This window comes from Melospiza melodia, chromosome 2, assembly GCF_035770615.1.
Source record: "Melospiza melodia melodia isolate bMelMel2 chromosome 2, bMelMel2.pri, whole genome shotgun sequence".
In the NCBI taxonomy this organism is placed as follows: Eukaryota; Metazoa; Chordata; class Aves; order Passeriformes; family Passerellidae; genus Melospiza; species Melospiza melodia.
In genome coordinates this window covers 31,562,780-31,588,166 of record NC_086195.1, presented here as the reverse complement: position 1 = coordinate 31,588,166, position 25,387 = coordinate 31,562,780, and positions in this window count along the sequence as shown.

Genomic DNA, 25,387 nt, shown 5'->3' with positions numbered 1-25,387 from the left:
CACCGAGTGGATATGAAGTTTACTATCAACAAGAGATCGATTCCCAAATCATCCATTTGACTCTCCCTTATAAATCATGTGCTTTGTTGCATATTTTATCAAATATACTTTCAAGCCAGATGGAGGAAGGAGGATGTGGGAATCCCTCCACCATCTTGCAACTTTTATGTAAGTAGGTTTTCAAGAAAATCATCATTTCTCTTTTAAATATGTCTGGAACAGGTATGATGGTAGTGTCAACCTGTTGGAGTTTTTGTTGCTGGAAGAAGTTGTACAAAAGGATTGGTTTTTACATTGACCAGTTACTGAATCAAGCGCAGGAATACATTGGAAATTTAGCTGGGGGTTCCTTTTCCCAGCAGACTACTTCTAGAACGAGCTTGTACACTGAAGCTGACTCTTTTGCTCTCTTTTTGTTTCTTTCCTATTTTCTTGGCTTCTTTGCCACTATCTAGACAATTTTGGAACTTTGTTCCCAACTAAAATGGTTTCAATAGTCTGATTGTGATCATACATTTTTACAAGGAATTTTTAAAATCTTTCCTCGAGTCCAGAAAGTCAAGGACTTAGATCTTTTTCTTCCCTTATCAATATTGCCATGAAATTGATAAATAAAGACCAACTCTTTATTTTTGTTTTTAACCCACGTAGATAATTCCCATCCATTAATCCATTTTGTGGACCAATAGCTGCCATTCTGATGGAAGCTGTCACTTCTTAACAATAGGCATTCTGTGACTATGTTGACTGCACTTTGGGTGAAGATCCTAACTGGTCTTAGATATACATAGGGAGAAATTTGCTCAGCCAGTGTCAGTCTTAAGCATGCGTATCAGAAGATCTTTCTAGAGCTGGGAATTTTCCCATGAAAGGGATTCAGTTAGGGAAGAGACACTTGTGCCAGAGTTTTACATTCTTCTTGAACACTGCTTAAGGAACTTAGATGCCATGTCCATTTGGATCTCTGTCTGCACAGAACTTTGTCATGCCAGCGCTTTGAAATGCATCTTGAAGAGAATTCACTAGCACAGAATGAAAGAGAGTGGAAGGGGTTGGTGGGGCTAACCAGGCCCAACCCCCCTGCCTAAACCAGGATACCTAGAGCCTCTTGCCCAGGATTCTATCTGGGTGTACTTTTAATGTCTTCAAAGATCCAGGCTCCACAATCTTTCTGGGCAGTCTGTGCCGTGGTTCAGTCACCCTGACAGTAAAGAAACATTTACTGATGTTCAAAGGCAATCTCCTGTATTTCAGTGTGTGCCCACTGCCTCTTGTCTTTTCCCTCAGCATCACTGAAAAGACACTGATTCCCTCCCCTTTGCACTATTGCTTCCATATGTATGTGTGATGCCATGTAGAGGTATGTCAAAAACCTCCCTGAAGCCCAGGCAGATAATATTCCCTTCATCTACCAGTCAAGTTGATTCATCAGAGGAGTTTAAAGTGATGTTCAGCATGAAATTCCCCTGAAAAATCATGCTAACTACATTATTTGGTCATCTGTCATGTGCCTGGCAAGGATTTCCAGGAAGAGCTGCTTCATCAACTTCCTGGGGATAAAAAAGAGGCTGGCTGGTTTGTACTATAGCGAGTCCTCTTAATTGCCTTTTTTGAAGATGGGTGTCATTTGCTAACATCCACTCTTTAGCTCCTCTTCTCATCTACACCTCGGCAAAAAGCTTTTCCACTATGTCTGGCTAGGAAAAACTGTGCCAGCACAGAAAACATCTCCCATCGTGTTCTAGAAGTTGCACGGATGTCTGCCAAGTGTTTGGCAGGAAGAAAAGAAAAGTTGTCCAAAACAGCTTCCAATCGAATGTTCCTGTGATTGGAAAAGTCAGGAGAGTGCAAAGGTACTGTTTTCTATCAGTTGGCAAGGTGCGCACACAATCCCAGTGTTGTACAGCTTGCTTCTTCACCTTCCCGAAGCTGCCGCTCTCGCCGGCTGCCGGAGCCCAAGAAGCGGCTTCTTCGCGCAAAGACGATTGTGCCGCTCACAGTGCTCTCCTTAGCGCGGCTTCTGCCGAAAGACGCCCGGCAGCGGCTCTTACCTCCGGAGAGCATCCTACCTTCGTCTTTAGCTCCTCTTCTCATCTACACCTCGGCAAAACGCTTTTCCACTATGTCTGGCTAGGAAAAACTGTGCCAGCACAGAAAACATCTCCCATCGTGTTCTAGAAGTTGCACGGATGTCTGCCAAGTGTTTGGCAGGAAGAAAAGAAAAGTTGTCCAAAACAGCTTCCAATCGAATGTTCCTGTGATTGGAAAAGTCAGGAGAGTGCTAAGGTACTGTTTTCTATCAGTTGGCAAGGTGCGCACACAATCCCAGTGTTGTACAGCTTGCTTCTTCACCTTCCCGAAGCTGCCGCTCTCGCCGGCTGCCGGAACCGAAGAAGCGGCTTCTTCGCGCAAAGACGATTGTGCCGCTCACAGGGCTCTCCTTAGCGCGGCTTCTGCCGAAAGACGCCCGGCAGCGGCTCTTACCTCCGGAGAGCATCCTACCTTCGTCTTTAGCTCCTCTTCTCATCTACACCTCGGCAAAAAGCTTTTCCACTATGTCTGGCTAGGAAAAACTGTGCCAGCACAGAAAACATCTCCCATCGTGTTCTAGAAGTTGCACGGATGTCTGCCAAGTGTTTGGCAGGAAGAAAAGAAAAGTTGTCCAAAACAGCTTCCAATCGAATGTTCCTGTGATTGGAAAAGTCAGGAGAGTGCAAAGGTACTGTTTTCTATCAGTTGGCAAGGTGCGCACACAATCCCAGTGTTGTACAGCTTGCTTCTTCACCTTCCCGAAGCTGCCGCTCTCGCCGGCTGCCGGAGCCCAAGAAGCGGCTTCTTCGCGCAAAGACGATTGTGCCGCTCACAGTGCTCTCCTTAGCGCGGCTTCTGCCGAAAGACGCCCGGCAGCGGCTCTTACCTCCGGAGAGCATCCTACCTTCGTCTTTCGCGTCTTTTGTAGTCTACATCTTAGCAAAACGCTTTTCCACTATGTCTGGCTAGGAAAAACTGTGCCAGCACAGAAAACATCTCCCATCGTGTTCTAGAAGTTGCACGGATGTCTGCCAAGTGTTTGGCAGGAAGAAAAGAAAAGTTGTCCAAAACAGCTTCCAATCGAATGTTCCTGTGATTGGAAAAGTCAGGAGAGTGCAAAGGTACTGTTTTCTATCAGTTGGCAAGGTGCGCACACAATCCCAGTGTTGTACAGCTTGCTTCTTCACCTTCCCGAAGCTGCCGCTCTCGCCGGCTGCCGGAGCCCAAGAAGCGGCTTCTTCGCGCAAAGACGATTGTGCCGCTCACAGTGCTCTCCTTAGCGCGGCTTCTGCCGAAAGACGCCCGGCAGCGGCTCTTACCTCCGGAGAGCATCCTACCTTCGTCTTTCGCGTCTTTTGTAGTCTACATCTTAGCAAAACGCTTTTCCACTATGTCTGGCTAGGAAAAACTGTGCCAGCACAGAAAACATCTCCCATCGTGTTCTAGAAGTTGCACGGATGTCTGCCAAGTGTTTGGCAGGAAGAAAAGAAAAGTTGTCCAAAACAGCTTCCAATCGAATGTTCCTGTGATTGGAAAAGTCAGGAGAGTGCAAAGGTACTGTTTTCTATCAGTTGGCAAGGTGCGCACACAATCCCAGTGTTGTACAGCTTGCTTCTTCACCTTCCCGAAGCTGCCGCTCTCGCCGGCTGCCGGAACCGAAGAAGCGGCTTCTTCGCGCAAAGACGATTGTGCCGCTCACAGTGCTCTCCTTAGCGCGGCTTCTGCCGAAAGACGCCCGGCAGCGGCTCTTACCTCCGGAGAGCATCCTACCTTCGTCTTTCGCGTCTTTTGTAGTCTACATCTTAGCAAAACGCTTTTCCACTATGTCTGGCTAGGAAAAACTGTGCCAGCACAGAAAACATCTCCCATCGTGTTCTAGAAGTTGCACGGATGTCTGCCAAGTGTTTGGCAGGAAGAAAAGAAAAGTTGTCCAAAACAGCTTCCAATCGAATGTTCCTGTGATTGGAAAAGTCAGGAGAGTGCAAAGGTACTGTTTTCTATCAGTTGGCAAGGTGCGCACACAATCCCAGTGTTGTACAGCTTGCTTCTTCACCTTCCCGAAGCTGCCGCTCTCGCCGGCTGCCGGAGCCCAAGAAGCGGCTTCTTCGCGCAAAGACGATTGTGCCGCTCACAGTGCTCTCCTTAGCGCGGCTTCTGCTGAAAGACGCCCGGCAGCGGCTCTTACCTCCGGAGAGCATCCTACCTTCGTCTTTCGCGTCTTATGTAGTCTACACCTCGGCAAAAAGCTTTTCCACTATGTCTGGCTAGGAAAAACTGTGCCAGCACAGAAAACATCTCCCATCGTGTTCTAGAAGTTGCACGGATGTCTGCCAAGTGTTTGGCAGGAAGAAAAGAAAAGTTGTCCAAAACAGCTTCCAATCGAATGTTCCTGTGATTGGAAAAGTCAGGAGAGTGCAAAGGTACTGTTTTCTATCAGTTGGCAAGGTGCGCACACAATCCCAGTGTTGTACAGCTTGCTTCTTCACCTTCCCGAAGCTGCCGCTCTCGCCGGCTGCCGGAGCCCAAGAAGCGGCTTCTTCGCGCAAAGACGATTGTGCCGCTCACAGGGCTCTCCTTAGCGCGGCTTCTGCCGAAAGACGCCCGGCAGCGGCTCTTACCTCCTGAGAGTGGCAGCTTCGGGAAGGTGAAGAAGCAAGCTGTACAACACTGGGATTGTGTGCGCACCTTGCCAACTGATAGAAAACAGTACCTTTGCACTCTCCTGACTCTTCCAATCACAGGAACATTCGATTGGAAGCTGTTCTGGACAACTTTTCTTTTCTTCCTGCCAAACACTTGGCAGACATGCGTGCAACTTCTAGAACACGATGGGAGATGTTTTCTGTGCTGGCACAGTTTTTCCTAGCCAGACATAGTGGAAAAGCGTTTTGCTAAGATGTAGACTACAAAAGACGCGAAAGACGAAGGTAGGATGCTCTCCGGAGGTAAGAGCCGCTGCCGGGCGTCTTTCGGCAGAAGCCGCGCTAAGGAGAGCACTGTGAGCGGCACAATCGTCTTTGCGCGAAGAAGCCGCTTCTTGGGCTCCGGCAGCCGGCGAGAGCGGCAGCTTCGGGAAGGTGAAGAAGCAAGCTGTACAACACTGGGATTGTGTGCGCACCTTGCCAACTGATAGAAAACAGTACCTTTGCACTCTCCTGACTTTTCCAATCACATGAACATTCGATTGGAAGCTGTTTTGAACAACTTTTCTTTTCTTCCTGCCAAACACTTGGCAGACATCCGTGCAACTTCTAGAACACGATGGGAGATGTTTTCTGTGCTGGCACAGTTTTTCCTAGCCAGACATAGTGGAAAAGCGTTTTGCCGAGGTGTAGACTACAAAAGACGCGAAAGACGAAGGTAGGACGCTCTCCGGAGGTAAGAGCCGCTGCCGGGCGTCTTTCGGCAGAAGCCGCGCTAAGGAGAGCCCTGTGAGCGGCACAATCGTCTTTGCGCGAAGAAGCCGCTTCTTGGGCTCCGGCAGCCGGCGAGAGCGGCAGCTTCGGGAAGGTGAAGAAGCAAGCTGTACAACACTGGGATTGTGTGCGCACCTTGCCAACTGATAGAAAACAGTACCTTTGCACTCTCCTGACTTTTCCAATCACAGGAACATTCGATTGGAAGCTGTTTTGGACAACTTTTCTTTTCTTCCTGCCAAACACTTGGCAGACATCCGTGCAACTTCTAGAACACGATGGGAGATGTTTTCTGTGCTGGCACAGTTTTTCCTAGCCAGACATAGTGGAAAAGCTTTTTGCCTAGGTGTAGACTACATAAGACGCGAAAGACGAAGGTAGGATGCTCTCCGGAGGTAAGAGCCGCTGCCGGGCGTCTTTCGGCAGAAGCCGCGCTAAGGAGAGCACTGTGAGCGGCACAATCGTCTTTGCGCGAAGAAGCCGCTTCTTGGGCTCCGGCAGCCGGCGAGAGCGGCAGCTTCGGGAAGGTGAAGAAGCAAGCTGTACAACACTGGGATTGTGTGCGCACCTTGCCAACTGATAGAAAACAGTACCTTTGCACTCTCCTGACTTTTCCAATCACAGGAACATTCGATTGGAAGCTGTTTTGGACAACTTTTCTTTTCTTCCTGCCAAACACTTGGCAGACATCCGTGCAACTTCTAGAACACGATGGGAGATGTTTTCTGTGCTGGCACAGTTTTTCCTAGCCAGACATAGTGGAAAAGCGTTTTGCTAAGATGTAGACTACAAAAGACGCGAAAGACGAGGGTAGGATGCTCTCCGGAGGTAAGAGCCGCTGCCGGGCGTCTTTCGGCAGAAGCCGCGCTAAGGAGAGCCCTGTGAGCGGCACAATCGTCTTTGCGCGAAGAAGCCGCTTCTTGGGCTCCGGCAGCCGGCGAGAGCGGCAGCTTCGGGAAGGTGAAGAAGCAAGCTGTACAACACTGGGATTGTGTGCGCACCTTGCCAACTGATAGAAAACAGTACCTTTGCACTCTCCTGACTTTTCCAATCACAGGAACATTCGATTGGAAGCTGTTTTGGACAACTTTTCTTTTCTTCCTGCCAAACACTTGGCAGACATCCGTGCAACTTCTAGAACACGATGGGAGATGTTTTCTGTGCTGGCACAGTTTTTCCTAGCCAGACATAGTGGAAAAGCGTTTTGCTAAGATGTAGACTACAAAAGACGCGAAAGACGAAGGTAGGATGCTCTCCGGAGGTAAGAGCCGCTGCCGGGCGTCTTTCGGCAGAAGCCGCGCTAAGGAGAGCACTGTGAGCGGCACAATCGTCTTTGCGCGAAGAAGCCGCTTCTTGGGCTCCGGCAGCCGGCGAGAGCGGCAGCTTCGGGAAGGTGAAGAAGCAAGCTGTACAACACTGGGATTGTGTGCGCACCTTGCCAACTGATAGAAAACAGTACCTTTGCACTCTCCTGACTTTTCCAATCACAGGAACATTCGATTGGAAGCTGTTCTGGACAACTTTTCTTTTCTTCCTGCCAAACACTTGGCAGACATCCGTGCAACTTCTAGAACACGATGGGAGATGTTTTCTGTGCTGGCACAGTTTTTCCTAGCCAGACATAGTGGAAAAGCGTTTTGCTAAGATGTAGACTACAAAAGACGCGAAAGACGAAGGTAGGATGCTCTCCGGAGGTAAGAGCCGCTGCCGGGCGTCTTTCGGCAGAAGCCGCGCTAAGGAGAGCACTGTGAGCGGCACAATCGTCTTTGCGCGAAGAAGCCGCTTCTTGGGCTCCGGCAGCCGGCGAGAGCGGCAGCTTCGGGAAGGTGAAGAAGCAAGCTGTACAACACTGGGATTGTGTGCGCACCTTGCCAACTGATAGAAAACAGTACCTTTGCACTCTCCTGACTTTTCCAATCACAGGAACATTCGATTGGAAGCTGTTCTGGACAACTTTTCTTTTCTTCCTGCCAAACACTTGGCAGACATCCGTGCAACTTCTAGAACACGATGGGAGATGTTTTCTGTGCTGGCACAGTTTTTCCTAGCCAGACATAGTGGAAAAGCGTTTTGCTAAGATGTAGACTACAAAAGACGCGAAAGACGAGGGTAGGATGCTCTCCGGAGGTAAGAGCCGCTGCCGGGCGTCTTTCGGCAGAAGCCGCGCTAAGGAGAGCACTGTGAGCGGCACAATCGTCTTTGCGCGAAGAAGCCGCTTCTTGGGCTCCGGCAGCCGGCGAGAGCGGCAGCTTCGGGAAGGTGAAGAAGCAAGCTGTACAACACTGGGATTGTGTGCGCACCTTGCCAACTGATAGAAAACAGTACCTTTGCACTCTCCTGACTTTTCCAATCACAGGAACATTCGATTGGAAGCTGTTTTGGACAACTTTTCTTTTCTTCCTGCCAAACACTTGGCAGACATCCGTGCAACTTCTAGAACACGATGGGAGATGTTTTCTGTGCTGGCACAGTTTTTCCTAGCCAGACATAGTGGAAAAGCGTTTTGCTAAGATGTAGACTACAAAAGACGCGAAAGACGAAGGTAGGATGCTCTCCGGAGGTAAGAGCCGCTGCCGGGCGTCTTTCGGCAGAAGCCGCGCTAAGGAGAGCACTGTGAGCGGCACAATCGTCTTTGCGCGAAGAAGCCGCTTCTTGGGCTCCGGCAGCCGGCGAGAGCGGCAGCTTCGGGAAGGTGAAGAAGCAAGCTGTACAACACTGGGATTGTGTGCGCACCTTGCCAACTGATAGAAAACAGTACCTTTGCACTCTCCTGACTTTTCCAATCACAGGAACATTCGATTGGAAGCTGTTCTGGACAACTTTTCTTTTCTTCCTGCCAAACACTTGGCAGACATCCGTGCAACTTCTAGAACACGATGGGAGATGTTTTCTGTGCTGGCACAGTTTTTCCTAGCCAGACATAGTGGAAAAGCTTTTTGCCGAGGTGTAGATGAGAAGAGGAGCTAAAGGGTGGATGTTAGCAAATGACACCCTTCTTCAAAAAAGGCAATTAAGAGGACTCGCCATAGTACAAACCAGCCAGCCTCTTTTTTATCCCCAGGAAGTTGATGAAGCAGCTCTTCCTGGAAATCCTTGCCAGGCACATGACAGATGACCAAATAATGTAGTTAGCATGATTTTTCAGGGGAATTTCATGCTGAACATCACTTTAAACTCCTCTGATGAATCAACTTGACTGGTAGATGAAGGGAATATTATCTGCCTGGGCTTCAGGGAGGTTTTTGACATACCTCTACATGGCATCACACATACATATGGAAGCAATAGTGCAAAGGGGAGGGAATCAGTGTCTTTTCAGTGATGCTGAGGGAAAAGACAAGAGGCAGTGGGCACACACTGAAATACAGGAGATTGCCTTTGAACATCAGTAAATGTTTCTTTACTGTCAGGGTGACTGAACCACGGCACAGACTGCCCAGAAAGATTGTGGAGCCTGGATCTTTGAAGACATTAAAAGTACACCCAGATAGAATCCTGGGCAAGAGGCTCTAGGTATCCTGGTTTAGGCAGGGGGGTTGGGCCTGGTTAGCCCCACCAACCCCTTCCACTCTCTTTCATTCTGTGCTAGTGAATTCTCTTCAAGATGCATTTCAAAGCACTGGCATGACAAAGTTCTGTGCAGACAGAGATCCAAATGGACATGGCATCTAAGTTCCTTAAGCAGTGTTCAAGAAGAATGTAAAACTCTGGCACAAGTGTCTCTTCCCTAACTGAATCCCTTTCATGGGAAAATTCCCAGCTCTAGAAAGATCTTCTGATACGCATGCTTAAGACTGACACTGGCTGAGCAAATTTCTCCCTATGTATATCTAAGACCAGTTAGGATCTTCACCCAAAGTGCAGTCAACATAGTCACAGAATGCCTATTGTTAAGAAGTGACAGCTTCCATCAGAATGGCAGCTATTGGTCCACAAAATGGATTAATGGATGGGAATTATCTACGTGGGTTAAAAACAAAAATAAAGAGTTGGTCTTTATTTATCAATTTCATGGCAATATTGATAAGGGAAGAAAAAGATCTAAGTCCTTGACTTTCTGGACTCGAGGAAAGATTTTAAAAATTCCTTGTAAAAATGTATGATCACAATCAGACTATTGAAACCATTTTAGTTGGGAACAAAGTTCCAAAATTGTCTAGATAGTGGCAAAGAAGCCAAGAAAATAGGAAAGAAACAAAAAGAGAGCAAAAGAGTCAGCTTCAGTGTACAAGCTCGTTCTAGAAGTAGTCTGCTGGGAAAAGGAACCCCCAGCTAAATTTCCAATGTATTCCTGCGCTTGATTCAGTAACTGGTCAATGTAAAAACCAATCCTTTTGTACAACTTCTTCCAGCAACAAAAACTCCAACAGGTTGACACTACCATCATGCCTGTTCCAGACATATTTAAAAGAGAAATGATGATTTTCTTGAAAACCTACTTACATAAAAGTTGCAAGATGGTGGAGGGATTCCCACATCCTCCTTCCTCCATCTGGCTTGAAAGTATATTTGATAAAATATGCAACAAAGCACATGATTTATAAGGGAGAGTCAAATGGATGATTTGGGAATCGATCTCTTGTTGATAGTAAACTTCATATCCACTCGGTGTGACCTTTTTAAAACAAAATGTGGAGCTGAGGCATGAATCTGCCACAACAATTGTAAAGCAAACATACACACTCCCCTTCATATGCCCCCCCCTCCACACACACCTAGGCACACACAGAGATCAGCATAGCAGATCATGAACACCTTGGAAAAGACTGAAATGCTAAATGCCTCTCTTGATGGGCAAAAGAGCTGGTGCAGTAATTCAAATGCCTGGTACAAAAATTCTGTTTAATATTTAGCTCCTATTTAAAACACAGCTTTTCATTTCATTCTATTTACAGAATATTTTCATTTCATTTGTTTCTTTAAAATTACTTAGTTCTCACCTGTTGTATGTCTAGGAATATTTTCTTCCAAAAATAGAAAAAAATAGATGATATCTTTTCAGCAGAAAACATTGGTTGATACAATTTTAAACCATCATGATATGGAAGAATTCTTCTGTCCCTCTCGAAGGTGGAAGAAGCATTTGGATCACAGATCATCTACAATGAAATACTTGACATGTTTAAGATGCTTTCAATCAATTTTGATCGTCAATTGCTTATTTGTTGTAAACAGTAATTTTTCAGTGAAGGGAAAGTGTGTGTGGTATATCTACATGATATGTTCAAAGGCAGTTCCTACTAATGGCCAGGCTGAATTCCAGTAAATAATGTCCCGAATGATATTTTGCCGCCTTCTTTGGCACTTCATGAAATCTTACCCCGATGAAGTGCTGAAACAAAGAGATTTTCTCTTAGAGAGTGTCTCATGTTGTAACCTATCCCATGGATTTTATGCTGTAATTCTTATCTCTTTTAAAATTTACTATCTTCTGTACAATTTTCATGAAACTTTCTGTTACAGTAGTGAATAGCACAGATAAATGTCATTTTGTACAACTTTGAATTTACCCCAAGAGCTGAGAGAAAACTTGATCCTATACTTCAATCCGAGTTTCTTCTATAGTCCGACTTTGTTTCTCTACCATCAAGCTTCTCCTTTGTTGCTGCTCCAAGCCCCGTCCAAGGTGACCTTGAATACTTTCAGGGATGGGACACCCACAACTTCTCTGGGCAACCTGTTCCAGTGTTCCAGCACTCCCACAGTAAAAAAGGCCTTCCTTTCATCTAATATGTGTAGGAAATCATAAATCTAGGCATAGAAGCTTGGAGTGCAAATTTGAAATTCTTTGGATTTGAAGCACATTTTATATGAATACTGACTTACAGATGACTAAAAGATGTTGATGGGCATTTGAGCTGACAAGTTTTGAAAAAGTGCACGGAAATTAAAATTGAAACCACTAAAATTAAAAACTCCTTGCCATTTTCTTTTTCCTCTCCTATTCAAAATTGCATATGTCAGATATCAGTGCTTCATGCAAACCTCTCAGATGCTCTCAGAGAAAAAGCTTTTCTTTCAGACTAAGTTGCGGTTGACATAGAACACTAGCAGGAGTGAAAGATTTTCTGGGCATCGGGGCAGCCCGTTCTCCTTGGATTTGTGTGCAGAATGCATTTTATCCAAACTGGAAAATAGATCCCAGCTCTGTTCTATTCATCATTCTTACTTCATCAGGCCAGAAGATTCTGTGAAAAGTAGCCTGTGGACCTTGAAGACAGCGCATGTGAACCAGATGAGAGGTGATAGAGAAGTTGAGGGAGAGAAGAAAGAGCATGAGGCTGAAACCAGAAAGTATTTCTCCACGTGATCATGGAAGATTGCAGGAGCCACTTGGTACTATCAAACCAGCCCAACTTGGCACTGGTGCCACCTTGGGTCTGGGAGCCATGTTGCATATCGTGCATTTTAAGGAGCCAGCTGGCCACACCCAGCCATATGCCCCCAAACACAAACCAAGGCCCTTTTCTCTGGCAAACAAAACTCAGCTGCCCTGCTTCTGGATGGCAGATTGCAGGAACCACTTGGTACTATCAAACCAGCCCAACTTGGCACTGGTGCCACCATGGGTCTGGTCACCATCCTGCCTATTGTAGCTTTTCAGGAGCCAGCCGGTCACTCTCAGCCATAGGCCCCCAAACACAAACCTCGGCCCGTTTCCCTGGCAAACAAAAGTAAGCTGCCCCGCTTCTGGATGGCAGATTGCAGGAGCTACTTAGTACTATCAAATCAGCCCGACTTGGCACAGGTGCCACCTTGGATCTGGGAACCATCCTGTGTATCGTGGATTTTCAGGGGCCAGCCAGCCACTCTCAGCCATATGCCCCCAAAAACAAACCACGGACCTTTTCTCTGGCAAACAAAACTCAACTGCCCCTCTTCTGGATGGCAAATTTTAGGACGCACTTTGTACTACGAAAACCGCCCGTTGTGGCACTGGTGCCACCTTGTGTCAGGGAACCATCCTGCATATCGAGCTTTTTAAGGAGCCAGCCGGCCAGGCCCAGCCATATACCCCCAAAAACAAACCACGGACCATTTCTCATGGAAAAAAAAATCCGCTGCCCCGCGTCTGGATGGCAGATTGCAGGAGCCACTTTGCACCATCAAACCAGCCCGACTTGGCACTGGTGCCACCTTGGGTCTGGGAACAATCCTGCGTATCGTACATATTCAGGAACCAGCCGAACACTCCCAGCCACAGGCCCCCAAACACAAACAACGGCCCATTTCCCTGGCAAACAAAACTCAGCGGCCCCGCTTCTGGATGGCAGTTTGCAGGAGCCACTTGGGACTATCAAACCAGCCCGACTTGGCACTGGTGCCACCTTGGGTCTGGGAAACATCCTGCGTATCGTGGATTCTTAGGAGCCAGCCGGCCACTCCTAGCCACAGGCCCCCAAACAAAAACCTAGGCCTATTTCTCTGGCAAACAAAAGTAAGCTGCCCCGCTTCTGGATGGCAGATTGCAGGAGACACTTGGGACTATCAAACCAGCCCAACTTGGCACTGGTGCCACCTTGGATCTGGGAACCATGCTGTGTATCGTGGATATTCAGGGGCCAGCCGGCCACTCTCAGCCATATATCCCCAAACAGAAACCTCGGCCCTGTTCTCTGGCAAACAAAACTCAACTGCCCCTCTTCTGGATGGCAAATTGCAGGATGAACTTGATACTAAAACCGCAGGCCGACTTGGTAGTGGTGACACCTTGGACCTGGGAACCATCATGCGTATCGAGCATTTTAAGGAGCCAGCCGGCCACTCCCAGCAATATGCCCCCAAAAACAATCCACGGAATTTTTCTCTGGCAAACAAAAATCAGCTGCCCCGCTTCTGGATGGCAGATTGCAGGAGCCACTTTGCACCATCAAACCAGCCCGACTTGGCACTGGTGCCACCTTGCATCTGGGAAGCATGCTGCCTAGCGTGGATTTTCAGGAGCCAGCCGGCCACGCTCAGCCATAGGCCCCCAAACAAAACCCACGGCCCGTTTCCCTGGCAAACAAAATTAAGCTGCCCCGCTTCTGGATGGCAGATTGCAGGACGCACTTGGTAGTATCAAACCAGCCCGACTTGGCACTGGTGCCACCTTGGGTCTGGGAACCATCCTGCGTATCGTGGGTTCAAAGGAGCCAGCCGGCCACTCCCAGCCACAGGCCCCCAAATACAAACAACGGCGCTTTTCCCTGGAAAACAAAACTCGCCTGCCAACTTTTTGATGGGAGATTGCAGGAGCCACTTGGTACTATCAAACCAGCCCAACTTGGCACTGGTGCCACCTCTGGTCTGGGAACCATGCTGCGTAACACAGATTCTAAGGCGCCAGTCGGCCACTCCCAGTCACAAGCCCCCAAACACAAACAACGGCGCTATTCTCTGGCAAACAAAACTCAACTGCCCCTCTTCTGGATGGCAAATTGCAGGACGCACTTGGTACTATAAAAACAGCCCTACTTGGCACTGGTGCCACCTTGGGTCTGGGAACCATCCTGCGTATCGGTCTTTTTAATGAGACAGCCGGCCACTCCCAGCCATATGCCCCCAAACACAACCCACGGCCCTTTTCTCTGGCAAACAAAACTCAACTGCACCGCTTCTGGATGGCAGATTGCAGGAGCCACTTGGTACTATCAAACCAGCCCGACTTGGCACTGGTGCCACCTTGGGTCTGGGAACCATCCAGCCTATCGTGGATTTTAAGGAGCCAGCCGGCTACTCCCAGCCACAGGCCCCCAACAAAAACCACGGCCCTTTTTTCTGGCAAACAAAACTTAGCTGCCTCACTTCTGGATGGCAGATTGCAGGAGCCATTTGGTGTAATCAAACCAGCCCGACTTGGCACTGGTGCCACCTTGGGTCTGGGAACCATCCTGCGTATCGTGGATTCTAAGGAGCCAGCCGGCCACTCCCAGCCACAGGCCCCCAAACAAAATCAACGGCGCTGTTCCCTGGAAAACAAAACACGTCTGCCAACATTTTGATGGAGTTTGCAGGAGCCACTTGGTACTATCAAACCAGCCCGACTTGGCACTGGTGCCACCTTGGGTCTGGGAAACATCCTGCGTATCGTGGATTCTTAGGAGCCAGCCGGCCACTCCTAGCCACAGGCCCCCAGACAAAAACCTAGGCCTATTTCTCTGGCAAACAAAAGTAAGCTGCCCCGCTTCTGGATGGCAGATTGCAGGAGACACTTGGTACTATCAAACCAGCCCAACTTGGCACTGGTGCCACCTTGGATCTGGGAACCATGCTGTGTATCGTGGATATTCAGGGGCCACCCGGCCACTCTCAGCCATATGTCCCCAAACAGAAACCTCGGCCCGTTTCTCTGGCCAACAAAACTCAACTGCCCCTCTTCTGGATGGCAAATTGCAGGATGAACTTGATACTAAAACCGCAGGCCGACTTGGTAGTGGTGACACCTTGGGCCTGGGAACCATCATGCGTATCGAGCATTTTAAGGAGCCAGCCGGCCACTCCCAGCAATATGCCCCCAAAAACAATCCACGGAATTTTTCTCTGGCAAACAAAAATCAGCTGCCCCGCTTCTGGATGGCAGATTGCAGGAGCCACTTTGCACCATCAAACCAGCCCGACTTGGCACTGGTGCCAGCTTGCATCTGGGAACCATGCTGCCTAGCGTGGATTTTCAGGAGCCAGCCGGCCACTCTCAGCCATAGGCCCCCAAACAAAACCCACGGCCCGATTCCCTGGCAAGCAAAATTAAGCTGCCCCGCTTCTGGATGGCAGATTGCAGGACGCACTTGGTAGTATCAAACCAGCCCGACTTGGCACTGGTGCCACCTTGGGTCTGGGAACCATCCTGCGTATCGTGGGTTCAAAGGAGCCAGACGGCCACTCCCAGCCATAGGTCCCAAGTCACAAACCTCGGCCCGTTTCACTGGCAAACAAAAGTAAGCTGCCCCGCTTCTGGATGGCAGATTGCAGGAGCCACATGGTACTATCAAACCAGCCCAACTTGGCACTGGTGCCACCTCTGGTCTGGGAACCATGCTGCGTAACACAGGTTCTAAGGCGCCAGTCGGCCACTCCCAGCCACAAGCCCCCAAACACAAACAACGGCGCTATTCTCTGGCAAACAAAACTCAACTGCCCCTCTTCTGGATGGCAAATTGCAGGACGCACTTGGTACTATAAAAACAGCCCTACTTGGCACTGGTGCCACCTTGGGTCTGGGAACCATCCTGCGTATCGATCTTTATAATGAGACAGCCGGCCACTCCCAGCCATATGCCCCCAAACAAAACCCACGGCCCTTTTCTCTGGCAAACAACACTCAACTGCACCGCTTCTGGATGGCAGATTGCAGGAGCCACTTGGTACTATCAAACCAGCCCGACTTGGCACTGGTGCCACCTTGGGTCTGGGAAACATCCTGCGTATTGTGGGTTGTCAGGAGCCAGCCGAACACTCTCGGCCACAGACCCCAATCAAAAACAACGGCCCGTTTCACAGGCAAACAAAACTCAGCTGCCCCGCTTCTGGATGGGAGATTGCAGGAGGCACTTGACACTGTGAAACCAGCCCCACTTGGCACTGGTGCCACCTTGGGTCTGGGAACCATGCTGCGTATCATGGATTTTCAGGAGCCAGCCGGCCACTCCCAGCCACAGGCCCCCAAACACAAACCACAGCATTTTTCTCTGGCAAACAAAATTCAGCTGCCCCGCTTCTGGATGGCAGATTGCAGGAGCCACTTGGGACTATCACACCAGCACAACATGGCACTGCTGCCACCTTGGATCTGGGAACCATCCTTCCTATCGTGGATTTTCAGGGGCCAGCCGGTCACTCTCAGCCATAGGCCCCAAACACAAACCACGGCCCTTTTCTCTGGAAAACAAAACTCAACTGCCCCTCTTCCTGATGGGAGATTGCAGGAGCCACTGGGTACTATGAAACCAGCCCTACTTGGCACTGGTGCCACCTTGGGTCTGGGAACCATGCTGCGTATCATGGATTTTCAGGAGCCAGCCGGCCACTGCCAGCCACAGGCCCCGAAACACAAACAACAGCCTTTTTCTCTGGCAAACAAAATTCAGCTGCCCCGCTTCTGGATGGCAGATTGCAGGAACCACTTGGTACTATCAAACCAGCCCGACTTGGCACTGGTGCCACCTTGGGTCTGGGAACCATCCTGCGTATCGTGGATTCTAAGGAGCCAGCTGGCCACTCCCAGCCACAGGCCCCAAAACACACACAACGGTGCTTTTCCCTGGAAAACAAAACTCGCCTGCCAAACATTTGATGGCAGATTGCAGGAGCCACTTGGTTTTATCAAATCAGCCGAACTTGGCACTGGTGCCACCATGGGTCTGGTCACCATCCTGCCTATCGTAGCTTTTCAGGTGCCACCCAGTCACCCCCAGCCGGAGGCCCCTAGACAAATATTTCGGCCCGTTTCCCTGGCAAACAAAAGTAAGCTACCCCGCTTCTGGATGGCAGATTGCAGGAGCCACTTTGCACCATCAAACTAGCCCGACTTGGCACTGGTGCCACCTCAGCTCTGGGAACCATCCTGCGTATCGTGGGTTCTAAGGAGCCAGCTAGCCACTCCCAGCCACAGGCCCCCAAACACAAACAACGGCGCTTTTCCCTGGAAAACAAAACTCGCCTGCCAACTTTTTGATGGCAGATTGCCGGAGCCACTTGGTACTATCAAACCAGCCCAACTTGGCACTGGTGCCACCATGGGTCTGGTCACCATCCTGCCTATCGTAGCTTTTCAGGAGCCAGCCGGTCACTCGCAGCCATAGGCCCCCAGACACAAACCTCGGCCCGTTTCCCTGGGAAACAAAAGTAAGCTGCCCCGCTTCTGCATGGCAGATTGCAGGAGCTATTTAGTACTATCAAACCACCCCGACTTGGCACTGGTGACACCTCTGGTGTGGGAACCATCCTGCTTATTGTGGATTTTCAGGGGCCAGCCGGCCACTATCAGCCATATGCCCCCAAAAACAAACCACGGCCCTTTTCTCTGGCAAACAAAACTCAACTGCCCCTCTTCTGGATGGCAAATTTTAGGACGCACTTTGTACTACGAAAACCGCCCAACGTGGCACTGGTGCCACCTTGTGTCATGGAACCATCCTGCATATCGAGCTTTTTAAGGAGCCAGCCGGCCAGGCCCAGCCATATACCCCCAAAAACAAACCACGGACCATTTCTCATGGAAACAAAAATCCGCTGCCCCGCGTCTGGATGGCAGATTGCAGGAGCCACTTTGCACCATCAAACCAGCCCGACTTGGCACTGGTGCCACCTTGGGTCTGGGAACAATCCTGCATATCGTGGATTCTAAGGAGCCAGCCGAACACTCCCAGCCACAGGCCCCCAAACACAAACAACGGCGCTTTTCCCTGGAAAACAAAACTCGCCTGCCAGCTTTTTGATGGCAGATTGCAGGAGCCACTTGGTACTATCAAATCATCCCAACTTGGCACTGGTGCCACTATGGGTCTGGGAAACATCCTGCCTATTGTAGCATTTCAGGAGCCAGCCGGTCACTCCCAGCCATAGGCCCCCAGACACAAACCTCGGACCGTTTCCCTGGCAAACAAAATTAAGCTGCCCCGATTCTGGATGGCAGATTGCAGGAGCCACGTGGTAGTGTCAAACCAGCCCGACTTGGCACTGGTGCCGCCTTGGGTCTGGGAACCATCCGGCGTATCGTGGATTCTAAGCAGCCACCCGGCCACTCTGAGCCACAGGCGCCCAAACACAAACAACGGCGCTTTTCCCTGGAAAACAAAAATCGCCTGCCAACATTTTGATGGCAGATTGCAGGAGCCACTTGGTGCTATCAAACCAGCCCAACTTGGCACTGGTGCCACCATGGGTCTGGTCACCATCCTGCCTATCGTAGCTTTTCAGGAGCCAGCCGGTCACTCCCAGCCATAGACCCCCAGACACAAACCTCGGCCCGTTTCCCTGGAAAACAAAAGTAAGCTGCCCCGATTCTGGATGGCAGATTGCAGGAGCCACTTGGTACTATCAAATCAGCCCAACTTGGCACTGGTGCCACCATGGGTCTGGTAAACATCCTGCCTATCGTAGCTTTTCAGGAGCCAGACGGTCACTCCCTGCCATAGGCCCCCAGACAAAAACCTCGGCCCGTTTCCCTGGCAAACAAAAGTAAACTGCCCCGCTTTTGGATGGCAGATTGCAGGATGCATTTGGTACTATCAAACCTGCCCGACTTGGCCCTGGTGCCACCTTGGCTCTGGGAACCATGCTGCGTAACGTAGATTCTACGAGGACAGGCGGCCACTCCCAGCCACAGGCCTCTAAACAACGGCGCTTTTCCCTGGAAAACAAAACTCGCCTGCCAACTTTTTGATGGCAGATTGCAGGAGCCACTTGGTACTATCAAACCAGCCCAACTTGGTACTGGTTCCACTTTGGGTCTGGTCACCATCCTGCCTATCGTAGCTTTTCAGGAGCCAGCCGGTCACTCCCAGCCATAGGCCCCCAGACAAATATCTCGGCCCGTTTCCCTGGCAAACAAAAGTAAGCTGCCCCGCTTCTGGATGGCAGATTGCAGGAGCCACATGGTACTATCAAACCAGGCCAACATGGCACTGGTGCTACCTTGGCTCTGGGAACCATCCTGCCTATCGTGGATTTTCAGGGGCCAGCCGGCCACTCTCAGCCATATGCCCCCAAACACATACCACGGCCCTTTGCTCTGGCAAACAAAACTCAACTGCCCCTCTTCTGGATGGCAAATTGCAGGACGCACTTGGTACTACGAAAACAGCCCGACTTGGCAGTGATGCCACCTTGGGTCAGGGAACAATCCTGCGTATCGATCTTTTTAAGGAGCCAGCCGGCCACGTCCAGCCATATACCCCCAAAAAAAAACCACGGAACTTTTCTCCAGCAAACAAAAATCCGCTGCCCCGCGTCTGAATGGCAGATTTCAGGAGCTATTTAGTATTATCAAACCAGCCCGACTTGGCACTGGTGCCACCATGAGTCTGGTAACCATCCTGCCTATCGTAGCTTTTCAGTAGCCAACTGGTCACTCCCAGCCATAGGCCCCCAGACAAATACCTCGGCCCGTTTCCCTGGGAAACAAAGGTAAGCTGTCCCGCTTCTGGATGGCAGATTGCAGGAGCCACTTGGTACTATCAAACCAGCCCAACTTGGCACTGGTGCCACCTTGGGTCTGGGAACCATCCTGCGTATCCTGGGTTCAAAGGAGGCAGCCGGCCACTCCCAGCCACAGGCCTCTAAACAAGAACAACGGCGCTTTTCCCTGGAAAACAAAACTCGCCTGACAACTTTTTGATGGCAGATTGCAGGAGCCACTTGGTACTATCAAACCAGCCCAACTTGGCACTGGTGCCACCATGGGTCTGGTCACCATCCTGCCTATCGTAGCTTTTCAGGAGCCAGCCGCTCACTCCCAGCCATAGGCCCCCAGACAAATATCTCGGCCCGTTTCCCTGGCAAACAAAAGTAAGTAGCCCCGCTTCTGGATGGCAGATTGCAGGAGCCACATGGTACTATCAAACCAGGCCAACATGGCACTGGTGCCACCTTGGTTCTGGGAACCATCCTGCCTATCGTGGATTTTCAGGGGCCAGCCGGCCACTCTCAACCATATGCCCCCAAACATATACCACGGCCCTTTTCTCTGGCAAACAAAACTCAACTGCCCCTCTTCTGGATGGCAAATTGCAGGACGCACTTGGTACTACGAAAACAGCCCGACTTGGCACTGATGCCACCTTGGGTCAGGGAACAATCCTGCGTATCGATCTTTTAAGGAGCCAGCCGGCCGCGTCCAGCCATATACCCCCAAAAAAAAACCACGGAACTTTTCTGCAGCAAACAAAAATCCGCTGCCCCCCGTCTGGATGGCAGATTGCAGGAGCTATTTAGTATTATCAAACCAGCCCAACTTGGCACTGGTGCCACCATGAGTTTGGTAACCATCCTGCCTATCGTAGCTTTTCAGTAGCCAGCCAGTCACTCCCAGCCATAGGCCCCCAGACAAATACCTCGGCCCGTTTCCCTGGGAAACAAAATTAAGCTGTCCCGCTTCTGGATGGCAGATTGCAGGAGCCGCTTGGTACTATCAAACCAGCCCAACTTGGCACTGGCGCCACCTTGGCTCTGGGAACCATCCTGCGTATCCTGGGTTCAAAGGAGGCAGCCGGCCACTCCCAGCCACAGGCCTCCAAACACAAACAACGGCGCTTTTCCCTGGAAAACAAAACTGGCCTGCCAACTTTTTGATGGCAGATTGCAGGAGCCACTTGGTACTATCAAACCAGCACAACTTGGCACTGGTGCCACCATGGGTCTGGTCACCATCCTGCCTATCGTAGCTTTTCAGGACCTAGACGGTCACTCCCAGCCATAGGCCCCGTGACACAAAGCGCAGCCCGTTTCCCTGGCAAACAAAAGTAAGCTGTCCCGCTTCTGGATGGCAGATTGCAGGATCCACTAGGTATTATCAAACCAGCCCGACTTGGCACTGGTGCCACCTCTGGTCTGGGAACCATCCTGCGTATCGTGGATTCTAAGGAGCCAGCTGGCCACTCCCAGCCACAGGCCCCCAAACACAAACAACGGCGCTTTTCCCTGGAAAACAAAACTCACCTGCCAACTTTTTGATGGCAGATTGCAGGAGCCACTTGGTACTATCAAACCAGCCCAACTTGGCACTGGTGCCACCATGGGTCTGGTCACCATCCTGCCTATCGTAGCTTTTCAGGAGGCAGCCGGTCACTCCCAGCCATAGGCCCCCAGACACAAAGCTCTGCCCGTTTCCCTGGCAAACAAAAGTAAGCTACCCCGCTTCTGGATGGCAGATTGCAGGAGTCACTTTGCACCATCAAACCAGCCCGACTTGGCACTGGTGCCACCTCTGGTCTGGGACCCATCCTGCGTATCGTGGATTCTAAGGAGACAGCTGGCCACTCCCAGCCACAGGCCCCCAAACACAAACAACGGCGCTTTTCCCTGGAAAACAAAACTCGCTTGCCAACTTTTTGATGGAAGATTGCAGGAGCCACTTGGTACTATCAAACCACCCCAACTTGGCAACAAGTGGTTCCTGCAATCTGACATCCAGAAGCGGGGCAGCTTACTTTTCTTTGCCAGGGAAACGGACCGTTGTTTGTGATTGGAGGCGTATGGCTGGGAGTGGCCGACTGGCTCCTTAAAATCCACGATACGCAGGATGGTTCCCAGACCAGAGGTGGCACCACTGCCAAGACGGGCTAGTTTGATGGTGCAAAGTGGCTCCTGCAATCTGCCATCCAGAAGCGGGGTAGCTTACTTTTGTTTGCCAGGGAAACGGGCCGAGCTTTTTGTCTGGGGCCCTATGGCTGCGAGTGACCGGCTGGCTCCTGAAAAGCTACGATAGGCAGGATGGTGACCAGACCCATGGTGGCACCAGTGCCAAGTTGGGCTGATTTGATAAAACCAAGTGGCTCCTGCAATCTGCCATCAAAAAGTTGGCAGGAGAGTTTTGTTTTCCAGGGAAAAGCGCCGTTGTTTGTGTTTGGGGGCCTGTGGCTGGGAGTGGCCGGCTGGCTCCTTAGAATCCACGATACGCAGCATGGTATCCAGACCCAAGGTGGCACCAGTGCCAAGTTTTGCTGGTTTGATAGTACCAAGTGGTTCCTGCAATCTGCCATCCAGAAGCGGGGCAGCTTACTTTTGTTTGCCAGGGAAACGGGCCGAGGTTTTTGTCTGGGGGCCTATGGCTGGGAGTGACCGGCTGGCTCCTGAAAAGCTACGATAGGCAGGATGGTGACCAGACCCATGCTGGCACCAGTCCCAAGTTGGGCTGATTTGATAGTACCAAGTGGCTCCTGCAATCTGTCGTCAAAATTTGGCAGGCGAGTTTTGTTTTCCAGGGAAAAGCGCCGTTGTTTGTGTTTGGGGGCCTGTGGCTGGGAGTGGCCGGCTGGCTCCTTAGAACCACGATACGCAGGATGGTTCCCAGACCAGAGGTGGCACCAGTGCCAAGTCGGGCTAGTATGATGGTGCAAAGTGGCTCCTGCAATCTGCCATCCAGAAGCGGGGCAGATTACTTTTGTTTGCCAGGGAAAAGGGCCGAGGTTTGTGTCTCGGGGCCTATGGCTGGGAGTGACCGGCTGGCTCCTGAACACCTACGATAGGCAGGATGGTGACCAGACCCATGGTGGCACCAGTGCCAAGTTGGGCTGGTTTGATAGTACCAAGTGGCTCCTGCAATCTGCCATCAAAATGTCGGCAGGCGAGTTTTGTTTTCCAGGGAAAAGCGCCGTTGTTTGTGTTTGGGGGCCTGTGGCTTGGAGTGGCCGGCTGGCTCCTTAGAATCCACGATACGCAGGATGGTTCCCAGACCTGAGGTGGCACCAGTGCCAAGTCGGGCTGGTTTGATAGTACCAAGTGCGTCCTGCAATCTGCCATCCAGAAGCGGGGCAGCTTACTTTTGTTTGCCAGGGAAACGGGCCGAGGTTTTTGTCTGGGGGCCTATGGCTGGGAGTGAGCGGCTGGCTCCTGAAAAGCTACGATAGGCAGAATGGTGAGCAGACCCATGGTGGCACAAGTGCCAAGTTGGGCTGGTTTGATAGCACCAAGTGGCTCCTGCAATCTGCCATCAAAATGTTGGCAGGCGAGTTTTGTTTTCCAGGGAAAAGCGCCGTTGTTTGTGTTTGGGTGCCTATGTCTGGGAGTGGCCGGCTGGCTCCTTAGAATCCACGATACGCAGGATGGTTCCCAGACCAGAGGTGGCACCAGTGCCAAGTCGGGCTGGTTTGATAGTACCGAGTGCGTCCTACAATCTGCCATCCAGAAGCGGGACAGCTTGCTTTTGTTTGCCAGAGAAACGGGTCGAGATTTGTGTCTGGGGGCCTATGGCTGGGAGTGACCGGCTAGGTCCTGAAAAGCTAAGGTAGGCAGGATGGTGACCAGACCCATGGTGGCACCAGTGCCAAGTTGTGCTGGTTTGATAGTACCAAGTGGCTCCTGCAATCTGCCATCAAAAAGTTGGCAGGCGAGTTTTGTTTTCCAGGGAAAAGCGCCGTTGTTTGTGTTTGGGGGCCTTTGGCTGGGAGTGGCCGGCTGGCTCCTTAGAATCCACGATACGCAGCATGGTTCCCAGACCAGAGGTGGCACCAGTGCCAAGTCGGGCTGGTTTTATAGTACCAAGTGCGTCCTGCAATCTGCCATCCAGAAGCGGGGCAGCTTACTTTTGTTTGCCAGGGAAACGGGCCGAGGTTTTTGTCTGGGAGCCTATGGCTGGGAGTGACCGGCTGGCTCCTGAAAAGCTACGATAGGCAGGATGGTGACCAGACCCATGGTGGCACCAGTGCCAAGTTGGGCTGATTTGATAGTAGCAAGTGGCTCCTGCAATCTGCCATCAAAAAGTTGTCAGGCGAGTTTTGTTTTCCAGGGAAAAGCACCGTTGTTTGTGTTTGGGGGCCTGTGGCTGGGAGTGGCCGGCTGGCTCCTTAGAATCCACGATACGCAGCATGGTTCCCAGACCAGAGGTGGCTCCAGTTCCAAGTCGGGCTATTTGATGGTGAAAAGTGGTTCCTGCAATCTGCCATCCAGAAGCGGGGCAGCTTGCTTTGGTTTGCCAGGGAAAAGGGCAGAGCATTGTGTCTGGGCGCCTATGGCTGGGAGTGACCGGCTGGCTCCTGAAAAGCTACGATAAGCAGGATGGTGACCAGACCCATGGTGGCACCAGTGCCAAGTTGGGCTGATTTGATAGTACCAAGTGGCTCCTGCAATCTGCCATCAAAAAGTTGGCCGGCGAATTTTGTTTTCCAGGGAAAAGCGCTGTGGTTTGTGTTTGGGGGCCTGTGGCTGGGAGTGGCCGGCTGGCTCCTTATAATCCACGATACGCAGCATGGTTCCCAGACCCAAGGTGGCACCAGTGCCAAGTTGGGCTGGTTTGATAGTACCAAGTGGCTCTGGCAATCTGCCATCAAAAAGTTGGCAGACGAGTTTTGTTTTCCAGGGAAAAGCGCCGTTGTTTTTGTTTGGGGGCCTGTGGCTGGGAGTGGACGGATGGCTAATTAGAATCCACGATACGCAGGATGGTGACCAGACCCATGGTGGCACCTGTGCCAAGTCGGGCTGGTTTGATAGTACTAAATAGCTCCTGCAATCTGCCATCCAGAAGCGGGGCAGCTTACTTTTGTTTGCCAGGGAAACGGGCCGAGGTTTTTGTCTGGGGGCCTATGGCTGCGAGTGACCGTCTGGCTCCTGAAAAGCTACGATAGGCAGGATGGTGAGCAGACCCATGGTGGCACCAGTGCCAAGTTGAGCTGGTTTGATAGTACCAAGTGGCTCCTGCAATCTGCCATCAAAAAGTTGGCAGGCGAGTTTTGTTTTCCAGGGAAAAGCGCCGTTGTTTTTGTTTGGGTGCCTATGGCTGGGAGTGGCCGGCTGGCTCCTTAGAATCCACGATACGCACCATAGTTCCCAGACCAGAGGTGGCACCAGTGCCAAGTCGGGCTGGTTTGATAGTACCAAGTGCGTCCTACAATCTGCCATCCAGAAGCGGGGCAGCTTACTTTTGTTTGCCAGGGAAACGGGCCGAGCTTTGTGTCTGGGGGCCTATGGCTGGGAGTGACCGGCTGGCTCCTGAAAAGCTACGATAGGCAGGATGGTGACCAGACCCATGGTGGCACCAGTGCCAAGTTGGGCTGATTTGATAGCAGCAAGTGGCTCCTGCAATCTGCCATCAAAATGTCGGCAGGCGGGTTTGTTTTCCAGGGAAAAGCGCTGTGGTTTGTGTTTGGGGGCCTGTGGCTGGGAGTGACCGGCTGGCTCCTTAGAATCCACGATACGCAGGATGGTTCCCAGACCCAAGGTGGCACCAGTGCCAAGTTGGGCTGGTTTGATAGTACCAAGTGGCTCCTGCAATCTGCCATCCAGAAGCGGGGCAGCTTACTTTTGTT